The sequence below is a fragment of the Triturus cristatus genome, chromosome 1_2 (genome assembly GCF_964204655.1).
Source record: "Triturus cristatus chromosome 1_2, aTriCri1.1, whole genome shotgun sequence".
NCBI lineage: Eukaryota > Metazoa > Chordata > Amphibia > Caudata > Salamandridae > Triturus > Triturus cristatus.
This window is the reverse complement of record NC_140580.1, coordinates 399,804,813-399,830,787: the sequence shown is the minus strand read 5'-3', so window position 1 is coordinate 399,830,787 and position 25,975 is coordinate 399,804,813. Positions and strand designations below refer to the sequence as shown.

The 25,975-nt window shown below is 44.5% G+C and overlaps 1 protein-coding gene across 1 annotated transcript in view; it reads left to right on the top strand.

Annotated features, from left to right (window-relative positions):
* The window catches only part of ATAD1 (ATPase family AAA domain containing 1), a 183,547-nt gene that overhangs the window by 74,579 nt on the left and 82,993 nt on the right, over window positions 1-25,975 (top strand). The gene's annotated exons all lie outside the window — the stretch shown is intronic.

Here is a 25,975-nt window from a genome sequence, read left to right as displayed (position 1 = left end):
GGTTCTTTCAAGTCTTTGACCTTGTATCACAGGGTTCTGTTCGCATAGGGGTAGTTTCTTGGGGTGTAAAGCAATGGAATAAGTACATGATGGATACTGCGACGCAAACCCCTCTTCCTAATATTATGAATATGAAAGTAAAGGGTGTGTGATATGAAGCACTAGAGCTATATTCAAAGTGCTTAGTTTGTAATATATGTCCATGGAAAAGATAGAAACCATTCTATAATCTCTCCGTATTGCAACGTGCCAAATATTAAAATTGACAAATAATTGATCTCCATTGATGCCTCCACCATTTGTGATGTCGGTTGAACCATGGAAAACATGTTTGGGAGGCCAGATATTTGAATCTCTGAAAATGCAAATCTTAAGAGTGTGTCATGAATGAAACTAATCTACATTATGTTATGTTAAAATGATTTCTAAAGCGCTCTGTTACCCGGAGGTGTCCTGGCGCTGAGCAATTATCCTCCTAGAATCAGCCAGCCATTATGCTAAAGAGAAAGTTATGTAAAAAGCCAGGTTTTCAATTGTTTCCTAAAAGGAAGGAGCTCGGTGATGCTTCTAAGCTGGGGAGGCAGATCCTTCCATGCCTTAGCAGCACAGTGGCCTACCTCCCCAATTGACTTTGTTAAAACGAGAAGGAGTAACTAACTTGGCCTGAGCCGAACGAAGAACTCTTCCAGGCACATACCACTGAAAGGCATGTTTCAGAAAAACAGGACCAGCTTGACTGAGTGCCTTAAAGACAACACACAGTGCCTTGAACTGAATTTGTTGTTTAACAGGCAGCCAGTGAAGCGTCCTGAGGCCCGTCCTTACAGAGACCGATATAGGTGTCCCTGTAATCAGCCTGGCTGCCCCATTCTGCACGATCTGGAGTCTAGCCAAATGTCTCTCCTGGATGTTGATAAAGAGACTATTACAGTAGTCCAGTCGCGACGGAATGAGCGCTATGACTACTGTCTTCAGGCTGTCTTCAGGGAGAAGAGCTTTAATTTTCCTAAGGGTTCGAAGGATGAAGAAGCAAGAGGACACAACCCTGCTAATATGGTCTCTGAAAGAGAGTTCTGAGTCAATGATTACTCCCAAATTATTAGCCCGCACCACCGGTGCAGGGGGCAAGCCCATTGTTGCTGGCCACCAATTTGGGGTCCAGAGGTTAGCAGGATTTCCAAAGATAATTACCTCGGTTTTATCTGCATTAAGCTTCAAACAGTCAGCTATTATAACAATGCTTTACCGTTAAACAAGTGATGGGCCTAAAAACTGTACCAAACAGAATGAGGGAGTACTCACATAAGACAGAAAACTGTCTATAGAGTATAGGCACGTGGAGCAAATGAAGAAAGAAAAAAAAAAAGTTTTTCTTAAGACCTCTCACTCACCAACCTAGTTGGTGACATGCTTCATCATTGAGGTCCCACCCAGATAGCCGAGTGCCATCCGGGTGTGCTGCGACACCTGACTACAGTGGAGCTGTTTTATTTTATTAGTGAATAGTGAATTTAGATAAAAATTGGCCGAATTTAACCCAATTGGAAATACTTTATTTTGGGGTAATTTGGACAATGATTAAAAATAGTGAAGACACCAAGGAAGGTTAGATTGACCTCTGGTATCTAATAATAAAAATCAGTGAAAAAAGAAAAATTAAGGTCTACATGTTTCAACCATATTGGTGCGATTGCTAAGGTTTTCGTCAGGACCAAAAACATGACCCGGAGGGTGCACACTCGCTAAGGTGTGCCCTGTCCACGGTCAGTAGTAGAAACCTAACCCGTTACTCACGGTTAGGGAACCTTTCTCCAAGTCGTTGAAAGGAAAAATCTGTAAAGAAACAAAAACGAACACCGGACAAACACATAGTACATATAATCGTCACCAATATGGCCAATTTTTATCTAAATTCACTATTCACTAATAAAAAAAACCCAGGTCCACTGTAGTCGGGTGTCGCAGCACACCCGGATGGCACTCGGCTATCTGGGTGGGACCTCAATGATGAAGCATGTCACCAACTAGGTTGGTGAGTGAGAGGTCTTCTTAAGAAAAAAAAATTGTCTTCATTTGCTCCATGTGCCTATACTCTATAGACAGTTTTCTGTCTTATGTGAGTACTCCCTCATTCTGTTTGATATTATGTAACTAGGGGACTGGGAGTGCCCCCCTTCAATGGTCTACCATTGAAAAAATCCCTTTCTCTCCATTTTTGTTTTGTACCTAAAAACTGTACCACAGAACATCTTACTAATGGCAGATTTTAATATTTAGTTTCACACAGCAGAGAACAGTATCAGACCTGCTTGAGAATTTGAAAGCACCAGGCTTTACTCATTAATGGGCTACTTGCAGCAGGATTTAGCAGTCGCACACTTTAAAACAAAAAATGGAAAGGTGCAACCACAGTTGTGGTCAGATCATTTGCTCATCTCATTAGAACACTTCAACATTACATTTTGCCCATGTTTTAGGAACCACTATATGAGCCTATTAAGCTTAAAAAGTTTTAAAAGGGTACGCAAAGATATTTTTTCACCTGTATTGTAGTCTGATGCAAACTACTAAAAGCAGCAAAAACCAAGGCTCATCACATAGGCAAAATCCTAGAAAGGGAAAAATGGAAAACCCTAGCAGGACAGGGTGCACCACGGTCGTCTTCTTGATGCCATTCTGGCTCAGGTCGTCGAGTTACAGCAACACCAGAGAAGCCTTTCGTCTGCTCCTGATACCAACCCCAATACCATTAAAGCTGCTTGAACTCTCAGCATACTATGACCAGGAGGAACATTAATGTTAAGTGAAGAAAATCATGGTCATGGCTATGGAGTGGGCATAATCATTCTCCAGCATAAGATCTTCATTAACATTTGTAAAAGAAGTATCTTCCACGCATCTGTGAAATTCCAGAACATCTTTATAATTGAAATTGATACCTCTATAAAACAATGATGTACATCCAATGCTTAATTTCTGTTTATCTGCTAGTACAGCAAAGCCCTCTGAAAATCAAGAATGTAGTTGAAAGCCCATAGATCAGCATTGCTGCAAAAACTCCTTTTCTTCTCTCTTTTAAAAGTAAAAGAATAAAAGAGAACTGTTTCTAGACCCATAGTCTCACATATTCAATACTTCATGGCTGCTTTAAGGCAGTTAGGGTTCTCCAAAGTCCCAGAATACAGCACAGTGGTATGTGGCTCCTAAGTTGTTCTAGCATTCTAGTGAACGAGGTAGGATGACGCAAACTCTGGTTCTATTCCAGTGACTCTATTTGGGCGGATCCTCCATTGTTTTTTAATGTAATCATGATACCCATGGTGGAGAGCTGATGGTACAGGTCCGCAATTATTTTTATCTCCATCATGGCATTGCCAGTACCAACATGAGGTAAAGAAGACTATTCTTTCCTAAATGAGCTCTAAAGAAGGGACGTAAGAGACCTAGATCAAAATTGCATGAGCACCTAATGTATTTGCAGACAAAACTGAGATACTTGAGACTTAGCTTTGGAACTGAGCATTGGAAGCAATATTGTGACGGCACGGAAACAACTAGAGGTAGGTCTACAAGCCAGTGGCTGTCTTGGTGCTACTCAGTCTGTGCAGGCAGCATTTCAGATTACCGGTGCGCATTGGACATGTCTGCGGTGTGTGATATATATATTTATTTTTTTCTGGATTCACATGCTGTGCATTATTCTGCCATATAGCGGTTGTGTCCGGAATACTCTTGTGATCTGCAGCTTGGGATGTTTGCTGGGGATGGGAATGCAGACCTACTGCCAATGTTCTAAGGCGGGTCTATCTTGCAGTGCAGTTGCTGTCACCTGTGTGTACCATTGCTAAGTGACCAATGCCTAGATACTGAGGTGGCTAGAGCAGATGAGCCTGTGCCTGGAGTGGGGGCCCATCTACTACAATACCCCAATCCTGGGCCACCACTGATCAGACATGCCTGCCACCAAGTTACGTTCTCTGTCTATATCAGCAATTTCTCAGACTGATAGTAGAAGAAATAACATTTGAATACAAACTGTGTGGGCCCATATCTTGAGGGCAATTACTTTCTGTGGAAGATGCACTAAATTCCAATTCAAATTGGAGCAAATGTAGGGAATGTTTTCTTTTGTTGGGTTGCCAAGCGGGTTGGAGATATGGAAAGACTATTCCCACATGTGTCCTATAAAAACTCAACCCATGGAAGTAGAGTGCGAAATGTGATACAGCTTGGTTTCACCTGTATATGATTGAGACACCGTGTGTAGAAATGACGGGTTCAAAAATTAACCAAGTTCTAGCTGATTAAATGGCTTTTGCTATAGCCATGACGAGTCTTGTGCAATTACTTTACAACATGCATCAAGTACTGGGTCAATATCTGTCACTGTGTAGCCCATCTATTTACATATTTTATTAAGTTATGTTAATGGTGTTTATAAAGTGCAACAGCTCACTCCCAGTGGAATATCCTGGCGCCAATGCTTCAACCAAAAAAGGTGCTGTATGATTAAAACTTTAAAATAACCATGAATTTTTGCATTTTTAAAAAAAAAAATTAAACTTCAGAATAATGGCAGGAACAAATTTGAGTTGCCAACATATTCCAGTGATGCAGAGCCAGTTAGGAAAAAGAGCACTCCTGTTACGTGTTCGAATGCAACAGGAACACCCTAACCAGGTGATCAAACCTTAGTCTGGAATGGCTATACGCCAGGCCTTCCCTGTATAAAGCTCTGTGGGTGTGAAGAAATACAGCGCTTTCTAATAGGGAGCCAATGTAGAGATCAGATCCTGAGGTTGAATCAGGGGGGCAACCAAAAGGAAGCCTGCATAGCAGGCGGGCCGCCGTGTTCTGATTCACTGGCAGTCTTGACAAGAGTGACTCCGTGGCAACCAGTAGAGCATTCCCATAGTCTGTTATGTTGTTCTGATTTGTATAGTGCACAGCTACCCCAGCAAAGGGGCTTCCCGGCACTGCAGCATCAGAGAGCGGATCCAAACCCTAAAACAGAGGAGCGGCCGAAAGGAGTAAAATAAGAAAGGGGGGGGGAAGCTAAATAGAGGGGGGAAAAAAAGTTGTAATCGCCTTCCGAAAGCCAGACAAACAGGTCATGCTACGAATCTGAGCAGGCAGAAAGTTCCATAGCTTAGCTGACCCCTTCCCCCCCCCCCCCCCCCCCCCCCCCCCCTTGCACGCGCGAAGGCATTTAATGCGGGGGACAATAGCCAAATGCTGCCCCAAGGAGCGCAGCTGACGTGCAGGAACATACGGGATAAGTAAATTACTAAGCAGACTAGGCGTGGCCAGCTTCAGAATCTTAAAAGAAAGACACAGCGTCTTAAATTGAATGCGCTCTATCATGGGAAGCCAGTGAAGTCTACGGATGGCACTGGCGGGGGAACAAAACCGCGGGAGCCCTAATAAGGCTCTAGCGGCGGCATTTTGAACACGCTGCAGCCGAGTTATTTCTGCTTGGTTAGCCCCTAATAATAGAGAACTAGCATAGTCCAGTCGAGATAAAATTGCTGACTGGACAATCAGCTGGCGTGTTGGGGGATCAAAAAACTTTACAAGAGGCTTAAGACCCCATAGGAGTCCAAAGCAAGTACCGGCAACTTTTTTTGTATGGTCTTAAAAAGTGAGGGAGGAGTCCATCCTGACCCCCAAATTCTTAACCACAGGCTTAGGAATAGGAGTACTGCCCAGGACACTCGGCCACCAACTCTCACTCCAGAGGCAAGCGTTCTTCCCTACTAGCAGAACCTCGGTTTTGTTAGCGGTCAGCTGTAAGCAATTGGAGGTCATCCAATCTGCGACGGCCGCCAGGCCGTCCTTGAACCTGGAGGCGTTCAGTGTGGAACCTTCAGCCAGGGCCACCACCAGCTGCGTATCGTCTGCATAGGAGATCATGGTGAGGTTCCACTGTCATTATACCAGGGGCTAGTGTCCGAAAAACGGCCACTAGACCACTTGGCCGGAATGAGCGAGTCTAGCCCATGGGTGATCCAGTCGCAAAACAGACTATATCCCATTTCAGCATGATTAAATGGTCCCAGAGGATGCATGTCGAGAATTGCATGAAAATCCTCCAGCCTCAATTTGCGCCATGTGCGTTCAAAAACAGTGGTATTATTAATAGATTCTGAGGTAAAAAAAAAACTTTGTTACCAGTGAGTGGTCAGTCCAACCCATAGGTTTAGGAGTCTCCACAGTCGCAGACAAAATATTGGAAAAAATAGGATCCAGCAAATGCCCAGCAGAATGGGTAGGCCCAGGAACCAGTTGGTTAGGTTGGTACGCAGCCAGGTCCGCAAGCAAGCAACAAATCTCATTATCTTGCAAAATTAACAGCAGTCGCCAAAGTTCAGTTTAACCCCTTCGCTGCCAGGACTTTCCCCCTCCTGTGCCACGCCCTTTTTTGGCTATTTGGGGTAGTGCGTGCTGAGGCCCCTGTAACTTTTTGACCACATAAGGTATCCACGCCAAATTTGCGTCCTTTTCTTCCAACATCATGGGAATTCTGAAGGTACTCAGGGTTTGTGGATTCCCCTGGAGGGGTCACAGAAATGAGCCAAAATACAGCAAAATTTAGTTGTTGGTTTTTTGGGAAAATGGGAAAAACTGTCTGCAAATGAAAGCATCTGGGTTTTTCCCTGCAAGTGTTATCAAAAAAGGGTTTGTGGGGCTGAAATCACAATTTTCCCAGCTTTTCGGGGATACCAGACTTTTGTCAGAAACCCAACATTTTTTACACAGTTTTGGCATTTTTCTGGGACCTAGCCTATTTTTGCTATTTTTTGTGCTTTCGACCTCCTTCCAGTTAATGGTAGAAATGGGTACAAAAGCAATAATGGATCCTGGAATGCTATCCATTTCAGAGAAGTAGACAAAATTCTGAATTCAGCAAGGGGTCATTTGTGTAGATCCATCAAGGTTTCTTTATAGAAACTAACAGTTAAATATAGGATAAATTGAAAATTTGTTGAAAATAAGCGCCTTTTGTGTCAAAGGTTTGCAATGGATTCTGGGTAACATAACTTGGTGAGAGCCAGTCAAGTCACCCCATCCGGGATTCCCCTCTGTGTCTAGTTTTAAAAAATGTACAGGTTTGCTAGGTTTGCCTACGTGCCAACTGCGCTAGGGCCCAAAATCCACAGGTATGCACATTGCTAAAAAAAAGCCGGAGCCCAGTGGGCTTTCTGCCGCCCTGAGGGGGAATCGGGGAAGGGGGTTTCATCCCGATATGCCCCTAAAGGGGCAGAAAGACTGTGGCTATTTTTTGTTGGGGTGGGGGCATTGGTATGACCATTTTGGGCAGCCCCCACCCCCTCGCATTAAAAAAAGCCTGCGTACTCGCTGGCGCCTAGTGGGCTTTCTGCCCCTCTTCCCCCAGGGGGCAGATCAGGGGCCGCTGCCGCCAACTACCCTCCTGGGGGGGGCGGAAAGACTGGAGTTTCTCTGGGGGTGGGGTGGGGGTATTGTCATGCCCATTTTGGGGAACCCCTACACTAATAAAACAAAAAAATCCATGGTTTCTAGTGGGCTTTCTGTGCCCCCCAGGAGGGAGCCAGATTGAGGGCTACAGCTCCCATCTCCCTCCTGGGGGGCAGAAAGACTGTCATTTTTGTGGGGGGGAGGGTGGGAGCATTGGTGTGCCCGTTTCGGGCAGCCCACACCCTAAAAACAATTGCGCAAAAAAAAACCCTGGTGGATAGTGGGCCTTCTGCCCCTCTGTGGAGGGCAGATTGGGGGCTACTGCCCCATCTGCCCCCCAGGGGGGGCAGAAAGGCTGTAATGGTGGCGGGGGCATTGGCGTACCCGTTTCGGGCAGCCTCCACCCTAAAGAAAATTGCGCGAAAAAAATCCCTGGCGTCAAGTGGGCTTTCCGCCCCCCCCCAAAGGGGCAGTGCCCCATCTGCCTCCCAGGGAGGGTAGAAAGGCTGTAATGATGGCGGGTGGGTGGGGGCATTGGCGTGCCCGTTTCGGGCAGCCCCCACCCTTAAAAAAAATCCCTGGTGTTTAGTGTGCTTTCTGCCCCACCGAAGGGGCAGTTTAGGGGCCAATGCCCCATCTGCCCCACGGGGGGGGCAGAAAGACTGTAGTAATTGGGGGGTGGGGTGGGGGCATGGGCCTGCCCGTTTTGGGCAGCCCCCACCTCTATTTATTATTTTTTAATTCCCTGGTGTCTAGTGGGCTCTTTCCCCCCCCCCGGGGGGCAGATTGGGGGCCAATGCCCCATCTGCCCCACGGGGGGGCAGAAAGACTGTGATAATTGGGGGGTGGGGTGGGGGCATGGGTCTGCCCGTTTTGGGCAGCCCCCACCTCTATTTATTATTTTTTAATTCCCTGGTGTCTAGTGGGCTTTTGCCCCCCCCCCCCGGGGGGGGCAGATTGGGGGCTACAGCCCCCATCTGCCCCCCAGGGGGGGGCAAAAAGACTAAATTTGGCCAAAATTATTTGGGGGGAGCAAAGGCCCTGGTGTCTAGTGGGTGGATCTCTGCTTGGGGATCGCCCTCCTGTGGCGATCCCCAAGCAGGGATCCACTGGGGAGGGGTACCATTCTCCCCTTTCCAACGATACCTCTCCCCTCTTTCTACGTGCTCAGGGGGCTGAGATAGCTTCCCAAGCAACACCTCCCTGGAGGAGGGTCTGCATGACCAATTTCATATAGAAAGTCTTGCAGGACCGAACTGGCAAAATGCCCATCTCTACGGACCTGACTGTCAAGGCAGTAATGTTTGGTAAACGTGGGCAAGGAAGCCCACGTTGCTGTCTGGCAGATGCCCACGACCAGAACTCCGCATACTAATGCAAGGCTAGCAGCTATAGCTCTGGTGGAAGGAGCACACAAACCCTCAGGGGGTTGCTCCTAAGCCAATGCATAGCAGATTTTGATACAGAGCACGATCTATTGTGAGATGCTCCTCTTCTGTATGGGCCTTTCTTTCTTCATTCTGACATACCTTACGAAGAGTTGGCCGTCCACCTCTTGTTTGCAGTCAGGATAGATGAAGTGAAGTAGAAACCTCTAAGCTGGCCTATATACTTAGTTGAGTGATCTATTCAGATTCTGCATTGACCAATTTGCATGCCAACAATCATTTCATGTTATGACATTATTAACATAGAACTACTGTCAGTCTTTTAGAATTTTTATACAAAAAATAATTTTTATTGTTTCTTTTTTACTTTTTCTGTATAATGTGTTTTATCATTTTACACTTGATTTAGAACAGACAAAAACATTTTTTGATTTTACAATTGTAGTTTAAATGCAGATATATATATAAAAGAAATACATCCTAGACATCCGAAATATAAAAACCATGTACTAGCCATTCATACTTGCATTCATACACAGAGAGATAGAGAAGATATTTTTTCAAAAAGAGTTGGAAAAAAAGAGGAAAAAAGTATAAGACTCTTAGATTGGACAGATTTCTCAGATTGACAAGATGGAAAACGTCAATTTATTATGACACTATGTTGGAGATAGTCTCGCGGTCAACGCATGTTTCAGTGGGAAACCACCTTCTTCAGGACCAACTGCATAATGTTAGAAGGAGAACTATATATAAAAGATGTCTTGGTGTCTGCAAAAGAGACAAAGAGAATTGGCAATGGCAAATGAGGAGAAATGCAATTGATTTCAAAAGGAGATTACTTCCTTATTTTATAAATATCATATTATTTGAGTGCTAATCGTGCAACATAGATGTGTATGAAATAGAGCCGAGTAGGTCCTTCACCAAAGGGTGAGATGTGAGACAAAGTACGACTACTATGGGGCCCATTGGTGTAATAAGAGTGGAGTTTGTGAAAAGAGAGAGGGGTACCAATAGTTGACCTTAGATGTATCATGCCGGATATAAACATGCAGTACATCGGTGGTAATGCTAGGGCGGCTACCTTATGGGTCATAGGGCAAGAGGCATACGACCCACTGTGAGATTCATCTGTGCTGTATAATACAGTACTAACAGTATCTGAAACAGAAAGTGTTATGATTAATAGGACTAATCCTAGTGGGGTTATAGTAACTATGACAAGAATCAGAATCACTGTACCTCAAGCAGCTAAGATTGAGAGGTACGTTCACACTCAGAGATATTTGTTTATGTATCTCCAAATATTGTATAACATCGATTGCGGTGGTGCTGCAGGAGAACAGAAAGTTTATTTGCAAGGCTAATCCATATTGTATAGGTCTTTAAGGTTAGATGAAAGGGAATAAAGACATATTAATACAGTAAATATGATTACCTTTTCGAAACTTGAAAATGTCATTGAGAGAGACAATAGCCAAAAGTCCGATTCAGGGTCTCTCTGTATTTTTAGAAGTGATTACTTATTATTTGAATTGGGTAGGTATATCAAGTCCCGACTTGTCTGTGGGGAAGAAAAAAGTACATATCAGGACGGTGTGCCTATTCCGAAGATGGTACACATGCTGTATCGATACATATTCGGTCGAGAGGACAACCGGTGTATCTGGGGATTTTGATGGCATGCTGTTACATGAAGGAGGTGTCATGCATTCCTCAATCTTTTGTGCTTAGAGTTATATCTGAGGAGTATGATGTTCCAAGATATACATATATGTATCGGAAGGCAAAACCCAAATTATGTTAGAAGCTCCTGTCACGAAAAGCGGCAATTTTTTAACCGGCAAGCTATAAACATTGAAAGTAAGTTAAAAAATACTTGTAACAGCTAAAGGGACTACGATAGACTAACTTAATTGCCCGCTAGGACTGTTGAGTTCTTACCTGTTCATATTGAGGTTTTGCCGAGAAATTTCAGTGCCGAACAGCCGAAGAGTTGGAAGATGGCTCTGACGTGTTTTAAACGGAAACGATTGCTCGCGAGATTACGATCCATTATATTGTAATGAGAATATCTCTTCGTAATATTGGACGCCATGTTGGAAGGGAGTTTGGCCATTCTAGGTTCTGTGTTGACTAAGTTGAGAATGTAATTCACCACATATACTAACTAGTTTGGGAGATGAAAGTTGCATTATTATTATGACATGTACATTTACTCCTTCAAACCTATCCAAAAATGGAAAACCTAAAGGCGGGTGTTACTTCGTATTTTTGGGCGCCATTTTGAAGAGGAGTTTAAGCATTCTAAGTCCCATGATAAATGCACTGAGATTGTATATTCCAACATATTGTGGCCGATTTGAAAAATAAGTATGGTGCTACTACTATGGTGTATACATTTGCTCCTTCAAAACTGTCCAAACATGGAATGCCTTAAAGCGTAAACAGGCGCCAGCTATCAGTAGTGAAAGAATATCTGGTTTTTGTCATTTGGGGTTAGAGACCCATGTGGCAATAAGGCGGTAATCTATTCCCAGGATTTTGCTTTAGTTCTATGGGGAACTTTGTGACTCAGTCATATAGGTGGTTCAGCCTGTGTGGTTTATTTAAGCCTTAGATGATTTCAACATGGATAATATAGATATATGGATCAAAGTCCAGATAGATGTCATCGGGTAATAATCCATGTTATCTCCTCATTAAGGCCCCTGCGAACTGTATCGCAATGAAAAATCCAGAAAGTCTCTCTGTTTTTACGTACCTTATTCATTTCTTGTCCTTGTCTCAAAGTTACTTTTTCAAGGATCAACCATTTGAGATCATGTTCACCATGGTTGTAATCAAGAAATTGTTTAACCATGGGTGCATTATCCTTCCGAGTTCTGATGGCCGATTTATGCTCTGAAAGTCTAATGCGAAATTCACGACCAGTTTCCCCTATGTAGCCCAGGCCACAGGGGCAGAGAATGAGATAAATTACGTTGTTACTTCTGCAGTTTGTATGACTCTTCAACCTGCCCCCTCTTGTGCCATATGTCCATGTGTCTGTTGTAATTGCTGTTGGGCATGCATGGCAAGTGCCACATCTGTGATTGCCGAGAATCTGTCGTAGTCCATCAATAGTGCTTTGTACAGCTTGGCTACCGGTATGTCTCATTCTACTGTGGACTAGTTTGTCTCGTAGATTGGCATTTCTTCTGAAAGCAACTATGGGTTTTGCAAGAAATTTGCTGCTTTCATTGGTATTGAGAATTTTCCAATTTTTGTTTAATACTTGCTGGACTTTCTGATTATAGTTTGTGTGATTAACCACACATACTAGTCGTTCCATAGGCTTTTTTTCTGGGCCTGAGATAAGGCTGTCACGGTTGTAGTACTTTGCTCTTCTCATGGACTGCTTAATGAGGCCTTTGGGATAGCCTCTAAGTAGGAGTCTTTTGTTTAGTTCTTCAGCATGCGTATTATAATCATGTATATTGGTGCAATTGCGCCTTATTCTTAGAAACTCCCCAAAGGGGATGGAATCCTTTTGGCAAAGGGGGTGGAAGCTGGCATGTTGCAGAATAGTGTTTTTTGCAGTGGGCTTGCGATAGAGGCTAACTTCAATACTTCCCTTACCACTACTTATCCAAATGTCCAAAAATTCCACCTTTTCTGTTGAGTAATGTGCAGTGAATTTTAGGTTGTATTCGCTGTGATTGAGCCATGCAATGAACTGCTTAAGGTCATCCACAGTTGGGGAGTTTCTAAGAATAAGGCGCAATTGCACCAATATACATGATTATAATACGCATGCTCTAAGGTACCCTCTGGGTGCATGTATTAATAAATCCATCATTGGAACCAGTGAGAGTTTATTAATATGAGGTGTTTGATACAAAACGCCATGTGTTTCGGTGAACCCGTTCTGTAGCTGGGAAACTCAGTTTGACCAGTGCCGAGTACATGTACCTTTAGATGGCTTCCCTGCTAACTTGTAATATCAAGCAATGGAACTTGACAATACAGGGGCATATCTGCTCATGCATTTATGTCCTCATGTGTGCTATAATTCTCCCTGTCTTACAGCTCCAAGGCCTGCTGTAGGGGTGACTTGCCTATAACCCATGCAATGTCTTTGGCATGGCACAAAGGAGAGTATCATGTCATGTTTTCAAATATGGTTTGCACCATGTCACGCTGCTTGCAATGGCAGTACGTGGGGAATTTGTGTGTGTTGGTCCCATATGGTGGCATAAGGTATGGTAAGTGCAGCCCTTAAGGGCCTTCTTTAGTATATGTGCCCTAGATACCTGGAGCACCATTTTCTAGGGACTTGCAGGGATACTAAAGTCCTTAGCCAGTTGTAAAACAATCCAACATCACTTTGTTTTAAGGCAGGAGCTCTGGCACTGAGGTATGGTTAGCAGCCCTCCGTGCACTGTCTGAGTAAAAAACCAGCAACTAAAAACGGGGCAAAAAGTGTATGGGGGAGGGCGTACTGCATCAAAAACCCAGTTTCCTACGGTGTGGATATCATAGCAGGATGTAGGAATTGCTCTGTGGTTTAGGGCACTGCAGCTACTCAACATAGGAGCATGCATGTATGTTACCCTGCATGACGAGATGTTTTATGAACTGAGAGGAGAGAAGTTGTGGGCAAAGAAAAAGTTCCAGTTATTAAAATAATCATCATTGCCAAAAGCTTTGGTTTCAGAGGGTACATGCTACTTTATTGGGTACAAATATGGACCCATAATTAGGTATGACATTCATTTCCCCGAAACTCATATGTTGATAAAATGTGCGACTAGCATTTGTATAAACTATGCTACTCTTCTTGATCACTCAGGATGATATCAAAACATTGTGAGTTGATACATGTACTTTGCTACATCAGCAGGTGAGAAATCTCTTCAGAATATTCAGAATATATCACCCCTACTCCATGCAATGGTGTACCGTAAAATGGTTTGGAGAAAGGCGGTGCAGGGTCACTTTAGTATAGGAAGTTAATACCAGTGTAATAGTTTCTTAAGACCATTTGGCCCAAATTAACAGCAGTCGCCAAAGTTCAGTTTAACCCCTTCGCTGCCAGGACTTCCCCCTCCTGTGCCACGCCCTTTTTTGGCTATTTGGGGTAGTGCGGCGCTGAGGCCCCTGTAACTTTTTGACCACATAAGGTATCCACGCCAAATTTGCGTCCTTTTCTTCCAACATCATGGGAATTCTGAAGGTACTCAGGGTTTGTGGATTCCCCTGGAGGGGTCACAGAAATGAGCCAAAATACAGCAAAATTTAGTTTTTTTTGGGGGGGGGGGAAATGGGAAAAACGGTCTGCAAATGAAAGCATCTGGGTTTTTCCCTGCAAGTGTTATCAAAAAAGGGTTTGTAGGGCTGAAATCACAATTTTCCCAGCTTTTAGGGGATACCAGACTTTTGTCAGAAACCCAACATTTTTTACACAGTTTTGGCATTTTTCTGGGACATAGCAAAAGTAGGCTATTTTTTGTGCTTTCGACCTCCTTCCAGATAATGGTAGAAATGGGTACCAAAGCAATAATGGATCCTGGAATGCTATCCATTTCAGAGAAGTAGACCAAATTCTGAATTCAGCAAGGGGTCATTTGTGTAGATCCATCAAGGTTTCTTTATAGAAACTAACAGTTAAATATAGGATAAATTGAAAATTTGTTGAAAAAAAGCGCCTTTTGTGTCAACGTTTTCACCTGTAACTTCTTCTAATTATGACCGCTCTTTGAAAGCAATATAGTGTTACATCCGCTGGACATTACTGGTTGTGGGGATATATAGGACTTGTAGGTTCACCAAGAACCCGATGAACCCAGAGCCAAAAACTGAGCAGCAACTTGCAATGGCTTTTTATTATGTACCGGGTATATAGTAATTATTCTGTAAAAATATGTACATGGAAAAATCGGTATGAAAGACACCTATGTATTTCTGAAATGGGAACAAAATATAGAGTTTAGAAACAGTAGATATTTGCACATTTCCGAATTTGGGAATACTCATACTAGCATGAGAATTATCAGTCATTTTTTAGAATGACTTCTTTTTTACACAATGTCTTTCATTTGGAAGGCAGAAATGCATCGAAAGTCAATAGGTAATAACAGTTCCTTTACAAATCTGAATTACCCTAAGTGTCCCGATAAAAATGGTACCTCACTTGTAGGGGTAGGCATAGTGCCCACGACAGGAAACGGCTCAAAACCCAACGTGTTAATTAAAACAAAGGTGCTCCCTATGTTACTTTTAGGCCCTAGAGGAGGGAGTAGAATACAAATATAATAGGGAAACCTCTATACCGGCCTATATATTTAAATAAATGATCTAACTAGATTCTACATTGCCAAAAATTCCTGCCAAATATCATACCATATCATGATGTTATTCTCTGTAAACAAATATTAAGTCCGTTATAATTTTTGAACCAAATGTATTATTTCTTTTATCTTTTAAGCTTTATATCACATGTAGTTAAAACAAACTAAACGTTTTTTCCTTTTTTTGAAACAAAGTGGTTTAAGTACCCACTATAATTTTAGTACAAACATATAACGTGCTTCATATAATGAAGTGACATCCTAGACAATAAAAGACATGAAAATCACTTGCTATTCATTCATACTTCCATTCATATATGATTTTCATGTCTTTTATGTCTAGGATGTCACTTCATTATATGAAGCACGTTATATGTTTCTACTAAAATTATAGTGGGTACTTAAACCACTTTGTTTCAAAAAAAGGAAAAAACCTTTAGTTTGTTTTAACTACATGTGATATAAAGCTTAAAAGAAATAATAAATTTGTTTCAAAAATTATAAAGGACTTAATATTTGTTTAAAGAGAATAGCAGCATGATATGCTATGATATTTGGCACGAATTTTTGGCAATGTAGAATCTAGTTAGATCATTTATTTAAATATATAGGCCTGTATAGAGGTTTCCCTATTATATCAAAACCCAACGTGAACACACCACATTTTCACAATGCAAAATTACCCTTTTTTTAGCAAAGTGACTAGCTGTAGTTTTTTAACACTAGCCCTGCCAGCACCTAGGGAAACCTAGCAAACTTATACATTTTTGAAAACTAGACACCCAGGGGAATCCAGGATGGGGTGACTTGACTGCCTCCCACAAGGTTCTGTTACCCAGAATCCCTTGCTAACCTCAAAAATTGCCAAAAAAAACACATTTTCCCCATATTTTTGTGGTGGAAAGTTCTGGAATCTACTTAGATCCCCAAATTTCCACCCACCCACTGTTCCCCAAAATCTTCCGAGAAAAATGGTACCTCACTTGTGTGGGTCGGCCTAGTGCCCGCGACAGGTAACGGCGCAAAACGCAACGTGGACACACCTCAATTTCGCTGTGAAAAATGACCTTTTTTTGGCAAAGTGCCTAGCTGTAGTTTTTGAACCCTAGCTCTGCCGGCACCTAGGTAAACCTACTAAACCCACACATTTCTCAAAACTAGACACCCTGGGATTCCAGGGAGGTATGGCTTGCGTGGATCCCCCAACGTTTCCTTACCCAGAATGCCCTGCAAACCTAGGGAAACCGGGCCAAAAACCCAAGTGACCCCCCTTGCAAAACCAGGTCGTTTTCATGTCGCCTCACTACGCTGTGGGCCCTTGCCTGTCGCGGGTACTTTGGCCTCCCACACGAGTGAGGCACCGTTTTTATCGAGAGACCCGGGGGAACGCTGGGTGGTAGGAAATTTGTGTCAGCCCGGTGATGCCACAACTTTCCCACACAAAAATGTGTGAAAAAAGTGATTTTTTTTCAGCTAAATTTGAGGTTTGCAGGGCATTCTGGGTAAGGAAACGTTGGGGGATCCACGCAAGCCATACCTCCTTGGAATCCCCCGGGTGTCTAGTTTTCAGAAATGTGTGGGTTTGGTAGGTTTCCTTAGATAGCCGCCAAGCCCGGGGCCAAAAAATCATGGGACCCCCTTTGCAAAACCAGGTTGTTTTGTGATCTCCTCAATTGGGTTTGGGCCCTTGCCTGACGCGGGCACTAGGCCTACCCACGCAAGTGAGGTACGATTTGTCTAGGAAGACTTTGGGGAACGCGGGTTGGGTGGAATTTTGTGGACCCACGCAGATTCCAGAACTTTCCACCACAGAAATGTGAGGAAAATGTGTTATTTTGGACACATTTTTAGGTTTGCAATGGATTCTGGGTAACATAACTTGGTGAGAGCCAGTCAAGTCACCCCATCCTGGATTCCCCTCTGTGTCTAGTTTTAAAAAATGTACAGGTTTGCTAGGTTTGCCTACGTGCCAACTGCGCTATGGCCCAAAGTCCACAGGTATGCACATTGCTAAAAAAAAGCCGGAACCCAGTGGGCTTTCTGCCGCCCTGAGGGGGAATCTGGGAAGGGGGTTTCATCCCGATATGCCCCTAAAGGGGCAGAAAGACTGTGGCTATTTTTTGTTGGGGTGGGGGCATTGGTATGACCATTTTGGGCAGCCCCCACCCCCACGCATAAAAAAAGCCTGCGTACTCGCTGGTGCCTAGTGTGCTTTCTGCCCCCCTTCCCCCAGGGGGCAGATCAGGGGCCGCTGCCGCCAACTACCCTCCTGGGGGGGCGGAAAGACTGGAGTTTCTCTGGGGGTGGGGGTATTGTCATGCCCATTTTGGGGAGCCCCTACCCCTACACTAAAAAAACAAAAAAATCCATGGTTTCTAGTGGGCTTTCTGCGCCCCCCAGGAGGGAGCCAGATTGAGGGCTACAGCTCCCATCTCCCTCCTGGGGGGCAGAAAGACTGTCATTTTTGTGGGGGGGAGGGTGGGAGCATTGTCGTGCCCGTTTCGGGCAGCCCACACCCTAAAAACAATTGCGCAAAAAAAAAACCCTGGTGGATAGTGGGCTTTCTGCCCCTCTGTGGGGGGCAGATTGGGGGCTACTGCCCCATCTGCCCCCCAGGAGGGGCAGAAAGGCTGTAATGGTAGCGGGGGCATTGGCGTACCCGTTTCGGGCAGCCTCCACCCTAAATAAAATCCATCACCCTAAAGAAAATTGCGCGAAAAAAATCCCTGGCGTCAAGTGGGCTTTCTGCCCCCCCCAAAGGGGCAGATAAGGGGCCAATGCCCCATCTGCCTCCCAGGGGGGGTAGAAAGGCTGTAATGATGGCGGGTGGGTGGGGGCATTGGCGTGCCCGTTTCGGGCAGCCCCCACCCTTAAAAAAAATCCCTGGTGTTTAGTGTGCTTTCTGCCCCACCGAAGGGGCAGTTTAGGGGCCAATGCCCCATCTGCCCCACGGGGGGGGGCAGAAAGACTGTAGTAATTGGGGGGTGGGGTGGGGGCATGGGCCTGCCCGTTTTGGGCAGCCCCCACCTCTATTTATTATTTTTTAATTCCCTGGTGTCTAGTGGGCTTTTGCCCCCCCCCCCGGGGGGGGGGGCAGATTGGGGGCAAAAAAGACCCCAAAAAGACTAAATTTGGCCAAAATTATTTGGGGGGAGCAAAGGCCCTTGCCCAATGGGCTGCTCCCTGGTGTCTAGTGGGTGGATCTCTGCTTGGGGATCGCCCTCCTGTGGCGATCCCCAAGCAGGGATCCACTGGGGAGGGGTACCATTCTCCCCTTTCCAACGATACCTCTCCCCTCTTTCTACGTGCTCAGGGGGCTGAGATAGCTTCCCAAGCAACACCTCCCTGGAGGAGGGTCTGCATGACCAATTTCATATAGAAAGTCTTGCAGGACCGAACTGGCAAAATGCCCATCTCTACGGACCTGACTGTCAAGGCAGTAATGTTTGGTAAACGTGGGCAAGGAAGCACACGTTGCTGTCTGGCAGATGCCCACGACCAGAACTCCGCATACTAATGCAAGGGTAGCAGTTATAGCTCTGGTGGAAGGAGCACACAAACCCTCAGGGGGTTGCTCCTAAGCCAATGCATAGCAGATTTTGATACAGAGCACGATCTATTGTGAGATGCTCCTCTTCTGTATGGGCCTTTCTTTCTTCATTCTGACATACCCTACGAAGAGTTGGCCGTCCACCTCTTGTTTGCAGTCAGGATAGATGAAGTGAAGTAGAAACCTCTAAGCTGGCCTATATACTTAGTTGAGTGATCTATTCAGATTCTGCATTGACCAATTTGCATGCCAACAATCATTTCATATTATGACATTATTAACATAGAACTACTGTCAGTCTTTTAGAATTTTTATACAAAAAATAATTTTTATTGTTTCTTTTTAGGTCTCGACCTTGCAATCGCGTAAGCGATCGCAAAGCGAGACTATAGAAAGCGGGTTTGAAAAGTGCTCCCAAAAAGTGGATTGCATGGCTAGCACGCGCACAATCACGCGCATCGTGCCGCCATGCACTCCGCTTTTGGGAGCACTTCAAAGGTTCCGCTTCCCCGTTTGGAATGCGCTCCCCCAAGCGCGCGCCACGCTCCGCCGGGCTTGTATTTTTTTCCGTTTTTTTTTTTTAAACTTTAATTGCGAGGCGCACGTGCGGCCAATGCTTGTTTTTTGTAGGATTCCTTTTCCTTGAAATGCATATTATGGATGGAGGTCATTAGTTATCCCACGGGTTTATTTGCTGAAGCTCTGCACACACCATTATGCAGTTTGTGAAATTACGTTTTGCCACCTCAATTTAATATTTGCATTCTGCTCACTACATGACCCAAGTAAGGCCTTCCACCGTGAACGCGACTGATTACACCCCAGCCCTGCAGTGACAGAAGACTGAGCGTGATTGTAATTGTGTTATCTCTGACCGTGATTGCTCACTCTGCCCAAGCTGCCCTCAGTCCCCGGAACAACAGTCTCAAGGCCGGATGTCCGTCTGGGCGCAGTGAGTCACTCTCTCTGCGCTGCTGATGTCGAGCTGATAGGAGTGACTGACCATAAACTCAGTCGGGGCAACGCTGCTCAACCGGACGCATGAAAGGTGTTAGGACCCGTCCTCTGCTGTTGTGACTGCTATGGCCACTTCCCCGTGGGTGTTCGAGTTCTTCCTCATGGGCAGCTCTCTCACAGGGTAAAAAGCATTGGCAAACTCAATAGGTCTGATCAGCATTTTGACAACTGACTACAATATTTTTCAAAAGTCTACTGTAGTGAAAAGAAAAAACAAAACAAAAAAACTATTGCTTTACGTATACATCCAAGAGATAAATAATTTAATGCATGATGATTCATTGTACTCAAAAAAACTATCTCCCCACGGCCCCCTCGCCGTCACTAATGTACACACCGCGTGCACGGCCGCGGGATGGAAATCAGCCTGGCTGCTCGAGGCCTCCCGCGTCAGTCTCCTGAGGTATTTCAACCTGTCCTGCTCACTGCCACATCCTCCCACGCAGACCCCGGCCCCGCATCAGTGCATGCCTGTAACTCCTCCCATGTGCGTCACACTCTGGATGGCTACCCAACGGCCACTCTGCTTCCTTCGCCTCCCTCTGTTAATTTACCTTAATTGGCTCGTCACCAGCGCTATGTGAAATGGATTCTGCGGCGCAAAGAGCTGTTTTTTCGCAGGTGGGAGCTTTGGAACGAATGCATCATGCTATAGCACTGCACTGCGCCATTAGTGAACTAAGAGTCAAGAAAAATGTCATGTAAAACATATACATGGCCTAGTTTATTGTAGAGCAAAATTATAGTCTATTAAATCAAAGACAATAGATTTTCTACCATTGGTGTTCTGGACTCACATATTTCAAAGTGCTTTTATACATGATAATGAAGAACAAATCATTTTGACAAAATAAAATATTTGCCCTAGATCACACAATTTAAGCATTTGAGCCCTGACTTATGCAGGTTTTCTAGTTTCATTTTGTACCAGTCAGCCACTAAATGGGTATTTATTTGTCTATCCCTTTTTATGTTAATCCTTTGTTTTTACCCCGTGTGCATTTTTGTGCAGTTTTTCTATAGTCCAAACTGAACTCGAAGGTATTGGAACGCTTTATGTGAACACCAGTAACAGTCATAAGAACACAATAATTTTTTTAAAGCTTGGGGAGATTAAGGGGCACATGCATCAAGCATTTTACCGGTCGCAAACGGGTTGATTCGCAGAATCGGCCTGTTTGCGACCTGTAAAATGCCATTTGCAATGGATCAAGCCCAAAGGCATTCGCAAAACAGGTAATCACAATTTTTGCGATGAACTATTTTGCGAATACAGTTAGGGAATCGTAAATTGCGATTCCCTAACTGCGATGCATTATGCATTCGTAAATTGCGTTTTCGCAAATTGGAATTGCAAATTACCATCAACTTAAAGTTAATGGTAAGTTGAGCTTTCTTTGAAAAATGCACAAACATGCATTTTTCAAAGTGCAATGTGGTGCAAGTGTGCACCACATGTGCATCCTTACCTTTGTTGGGTGTGCATGATGGTGGCCTTTTGTCCCCCTTGCACCCTTGAGATTGCATGCGCAATTTGCAATTACCTATTTGGTAATCGCAAACTGTGAATACTGTCCTATTCATTTCTATGGGCCTCTAGGCCCATAGGAATGAATACAAGCATTGGCATAGCCAATATGTCTCGCTTTTGGGACCTTATAAGTATTTAGTTATGCAACTGTTGCATAGTTAAACACTTATAAGGTCCCAAAAGCGAGACATATTGGCTATGCCAATGCTTGTTTTCGTTTGCATTCTGAGATTTGTAGTCTTCTTGCTCCCATTATAAAACTTGGACTAAAATTGGCGCCAGCTGATCTGCTCAAGCGTGGCCTTGAGCAACTTGAGCTCCAAGCACCTGGTGAGCATTACCCTTCCCCCGACAAACAGTCTCTTAACCTCTTCAGTGCCCCGCCCTGTGCCGGGCTTTGAATTAGCGGGCGGCGTTCATGACGAGATAGTCTCGTCATGGGCACTGAAGGGGTTAACTGAATTAGTTTACTCACAAACTGAAGAGTCTTGTGACGGCATTTCAGACCTAAAGCCAACCGCAAATGAGTGGCCTCGAACATGCTCTTTGTTTCGCTCCCTGTAGGTCAAAGTTGCGCTTACTAATTCAGAAGGCAGAGGTGCGCGCGTGCGCACGTGTGGGAGGGATGGGAGGGATGTGGGGGGGGGGGGGGTCTACTGCCCTCAAGTTACACTGTTTTCGGAGCTGCTCATTTCACCTTACTTAAAACAGCAGTACGGGTTATTTTTTCAATCCAGGTGGCAGCTTTAGATTTAAAACCACGCGCTCTCGTTACTAAAACCTAGCAGGTGGGGACTCCTAACTGTGCCTGGGATATCTAGAAGGGTACACCAACGGCTGGTTACCTCACTCACATCGGCGCCTCGCAGCCAATTCCTGAATCTCAAGAGTGGAATTGAACATAAAAATCAGAAGCCATAGAAGTCGAGGAGTCTCGCCCCCCTGGGCAACGATGCATAAACAACAGTTCGGCAATGGGGAGCGTGGACGGTTGAGTGACAGGCGTTTAGCATCTGCCACATACAGTCATTCTTTAGAACTGTCCAAATTCCAGGGCGGACCAAATCCACTCCTCTTCTCACCCGCTTAGACTGATGTCCTTAAGCTACTTGTTCTAGATAATAAATACAATTTTATTATTAAAATACCGACGCCTTCCTTGCTCAACATAAATGTGCATCCTTTCACAGCTAGTCTGCATTCTGTCATCTGTAGCAGCAGGGACGGTGCAGCCATCCATCTGGGCACCTTGGGATGCCCAGTAGTACGGTGCCCTGGGAAACGCAGCCCTCTACCAGGGCACCCAGAACCAGCCTCGGACGGAATGTGCATCCTTTCACAGCCAGTCTGCATTCTGTCATCTGTAGCAGCAGGGACGGTGCAGCCATCCATCTGGGCACCCTGTGATGCCCAGTGGTACGGTACCCTGGGAAAGCACAGCCCTCTACCAGGGCACCCAGAACCAGCCTCGGACGGGGGATTAACGGGAACAGTATGGGAAAGGAAATGAGGTGAAAGAGTGGTTCTGGACTGTGCTCAGCTCCCAAGCACACTCCAGTTGTAAGCACTCGGAAGGGCTGTAGTAAGGATGAGGAAGAGCATTCTTCACTTCCTTAACCATTGCAGACGAATAGAATCCATGACCGAAGAACAATGCGCTACATCGTGGCAGAAATTAGCTATGGATTTATTGTCCGTTAGCAGGAAATTAAAGCACTAGGACTGGGTCAGTGTGCAGACAATGGACAAAAGGCTACTTGTCAAGCTAGGAGTTCTAGAAAAATCACCACAATTATGGATTTCTTGTTAATGCCCATCACAGTCACGCCAGCATTTTAGGTAGGAATTTATTTTTGTCCGTTTATTTGGGGTATTTATGTGGCACAAGTCAAATGTTCAAAGGGTTACAGGATTTGTAGTCACATGTGTTAGATGAATACCCCTGTGCTGTGTTCAGAGTGCTTGCGAGGAACAATTATAGATCTCACGGTGGTACACAGACTTTCTGGAACATTTGGGAAAGAATCAGTTGTAAGGCGAGTATTAAAAGAGGACGAGCCAATGAGAGGGTGCACTGATGGTGATAAGCTGAGATGACCACACAAGTCGCTTAACAGTCTAGAGGCAAAAACAAAAAGCTTGTGAATTTTTTTCAACTTTTCTTTCGGTCGTTCAGTATCTCAAGTGCAGTGTATTGTGAGGAGACTGCCAAACTTGCTGAGCTTGTCTCGTTGACATTTCTTAGGTCTCGCCTGACCCAGCGCATGCGCTGGTCTGGCGAGACTTATTGAGAGGGCTCCAAAAGTGCTACCAGGCCAGCCTAGAGCTACAGTGCATGTGCGCGGGCACGCGCGCCGCGCTTTCCCGCGATTACTTTCACTTTCGCGGCCGCTTTGATGTTTGATCACGATCATTTTCACGGCCGCTTGGCATTGCCAATAGGTCTTGCTTTTGGGACGTTATAAGTATTTAGTTATGCAACTGTTGCATGGCTAAACACTTATAAGGTCCCAAAGGCGAGACCTATTTGCTATGCCAATGATTGTTTTGTTTGCACAGACGGTTTTGTGCATTACGCAGTATGACGAAAATGTGATGTAGTCTGGTAGGGTGAGAAGGCCCAGTAGTTTTGAGTTGGGGTAATAAGGTAAAAGTTTCTTTGATTGCGGAGGAGGCAGGCACCTATGAAAGCACCAACTTTCATTAGGCTAAAATGGTGCAAGGAAAGCCACTCAGCACAGCAGTGGCTCAGCCATGAGGCAGGACAAGATCTTAGTAAGTGAAGCCAATGACAGAATTCAGTACAAGAGGCCATGGGATACAAAGCTTGGGATTGGACAGAGATGTGGGGTTGGACATGTACGTGCTCCTTTGGCAACAGATTATCATTTAGATGGAAGACCACTGGCTTGGCGCCAGTGGTAATAAAAGTAGGATAATCACTATTGTTCATATTGGAAACTAGACGAAATATGCAACTACCAAAGAGCATGAAATCTTTTTGGTTAAGTTGAGCTTTTGCTAGACGGCACATATCAAAGTTTGGATTGAGTCTGGGTAGCATCTGGATGTTGTGGACCAATGATACAGAGATACAGTTGTGTTAAAAGCATATTCATGGAGAGAAGTCAATGGACAAGCAGGGCTCATGTGCTTTATGTAACAGTTGATCATCATGGCTATGATTATGCTGTTAGCCACTGATGTTGACCAAAAGGGGATCTAGAGAAGTCAATTTAACAAACATATCTGTCAGAAAATAACTGAACCAACCCAAGACAGTGCTGGAGATACCCACAAACAATAAGATTGTTAGCAGGTGCTAATCAACAGCGATGGAATTCCACAGCTGGGCTGTGCTTTATGTGTGCACTTATGGAAAATTGAAAATCCAGAGGTGGGTTTTAGCAATGGCAACCAGAGAAATAAATTCTAAGAATGCTCCGATAAGGATTTTTTATTTTTTAAGACCAATGTAAGGTGATGGACTAGTACGTACATGAAAACACAAGCAGGTCGGCAGGCATGCAAAGGAGAGGATGAGAATAAGTAGAGTGGTAAACTACAAGGACCATTTGCAGAAGATGTAAAGGTTGCCACAGGAATGAAGAGTGATAACTAATGTAAGATTGTGCTAATATTTGGCATGTGGTCTAAGATGGGGAGACGAGGATAAACCATGATTCTTTGAGAGTAAGTAGGTTGTTATAAGGTGGATGAGGTGTACCAGGTCTGCTGCATGGTCGTGGGCAAAGCCCGAAACGTTATGTGCGAAGGATGTTCGCTGTGTGCAAAAATGCAGATCAGGTCGCATTACATGGAAACACAATCGATTTAAGGTGGTGCTTAAGGTTGAGTGTTTGTGGTCAGTTTTTGGATTAAGAATTGGGGAGGAGCTGTCAGTGAGGGGGATGATATGAAGCACAGGGCACCTTATCGGCAACAACGAGATGCCAACATAAATTACAAAAGATCCTTCCAGGGACTAGGCTCAATACGCAGTCAAGATAGTGGACAAACCATCATCTGACTGCTACACACTGCCGTAAAGGACAAGCATAGATAGAGTTAACTACGGTGTTTCATATCATCAAGTTACAAGAACTGAAAATGTCCTAATCCCCTTGCACACACACAGTTGCAATTACTGGGATTTACAAAGATTCTTTTCATGGAAGTCTCAGAAAAACCTAAGAGGCATTCCAGACAAACACACACCAACTTGAAAAAACTGATATTTTAGGTAGCAAGGAGTATAGAAACACAGTATACTAAAGGTATTCCATAAAACGTACACATGCATACACATGTGGAGGATAGTAAAAGAGGAGAAAGCCAATGCATGGAAATAGTTTAGAAGAAAATTGGTGCTTCAAATGGAGCAATGTGGCTTGGCCACACAGTACCAGGTCTGCCACTAGGGATACAAAAGTCTAGGTCTAGTTGTGCTCGAAACAGTTTTATGGGTGTTCAGCTCTTGAGTAGCTACCATCTATTTAAGACTCATGGGAGTATGTGTTATTTATCTGAAAGTGTAAAACAATATTTTTGTGAAACTAGGCTGAGCGGAAATACCAGCCCTTCTAAATGGTACCAAAATAAGTCTTGCACCCTAGACATGAAGTCACTTAGTTCTACCCAACTTTTAGAGAAAGTGCTTGCTCCATTATCCCTCAAAAAAAGGATTGTGCATACAAAGGCTGCCTTCTTTGCGAGT